The following is a 1437-nucleotide window of genomic DNA, read 5'->3' as shown; positions in this document are numbered from 1 at the left end:
AACAATGTTCTCAATTCTGAGGTCATGTGTAGAGACCCTGGTGATGCAGAGGTCATATGTAGAGACCCTGGTGATGCAGAGGTCATGTGTAGAGACCCTGGTGATGCTGAGGTGCATGTGGTAGAGACCCTGGTGATGAGTGAGATCATGTGTATAACCTCGGTGAGCGAGGTCATGTCGTACCTGGTGATGCCTGAGGTCATATGAGGCATGTGTAACCCTGGGATGCTGGGTCATTGTGTAGAGCGAGACTGGTTGATTTAGAGACCTGATGTAAGTGTATAGACCCTGGTGATGCTGAGGTCATAGTCATGAGACCTTGGAGCATTACAGATGTCCATGTGTAGAGACCCTGGTGATGCTGAGATCATGTGTATAGACCTGGTGATGCAGAGTCATGTGAGAACTCTGGAATGCAGAGGTCATGTGTAGAGACCCTGGACTGAGGTCATGTGTAGACCCTGGTGATGGCTAGAGGTCATGTGTAGAGACCCTGGTGATGCAGAGGTCATGTGTAGAGACCCTGGTGATGCTGAGGTCATGTGTAGAGACCCTGGTGATGCTGAGGTCATGTGTAGAGACCCTGGTGATGCTGAGGTCATGTGTAGAGACCCTGGTGATGCTGAGGTCATGTGTAGAGACCCTGGTGATGCTGAGGTCATATTGAGGTCATGTGTAGAGACCCTGGAGATGCTGAGGTCATATTGAGGTCATGTGTAGAGACCCTGGAGATGCTGAGGTCATGTGTAGAGACCCGGTGATGCAGGTCATGTGTAGAGACCCTGGTGATGCTGAGGTCATATTGAGGTCATGTGTAGAACCCGTCGTTGTGAGGTCATGTGTAGAGACCCTGGTGATCTGAGGTCATGTATAGAGACCCTGGTGATGCTGAGGTCATGTGTAGAGACCCTGGTGATGCTGAGGTCATATCGAGGTCATGTGTAGAGACCCTGGAGATGCTGAGGTCATGTGTAGAGACCCTGGTGATGCTGAGGTCATGTGTAGAGACCCTGGTGATGCTGAGGTCATATTGAGGCATGGGTAGTGACCTGGAGATGCTGAGGTCATTTTAGAGACCTGGTGATGCTGAGTCTGTGTAGAGACTGGTGGATGCAGAGGCATATTGCGGTCTGTGTAGAGACCTGCGAGATGCTGAGTCGTGTAGAGACCCTGGTGATGCTGAGGTCATGTGTAGAGACCCTGGTGAGGCTGAGGTCATGTGTAGAGACCCTGGTGATGCTGAGGTCATGTGTAGAGACCCTGGTGATGCAGAGGTCATGTGTAGAGACCCTGGTGATGCTGAGGTCATATTGAGGTCATGTGTAGAGACCCTGGAGATGCTGAGATCCTGTGTAGAGACCCTGGTGATGCTGAGGTCATGTGTAGAGACCCTGGTGAGACTTGGAGCATTGTCTCATGTTGTGTCGAGCCTTCTTA

This window comes from Etheostoma spectabile, chromosome 7, assembly GCF_008692095.1.
Source record: "Etheostoma spectabile isolate EspeVRDwgs_2016 chromosome 7, UIUC_Espe_1.0, whole genome shotgun sequence".
NCBI lineage: Eukaryota > Metazoa > Chordata > Actinopteri > Perciformes > Percidae > Etheostoma > Etheostoma spectabile.
This window is presented reverse-complemented; position numbering follows the sequence as displayed.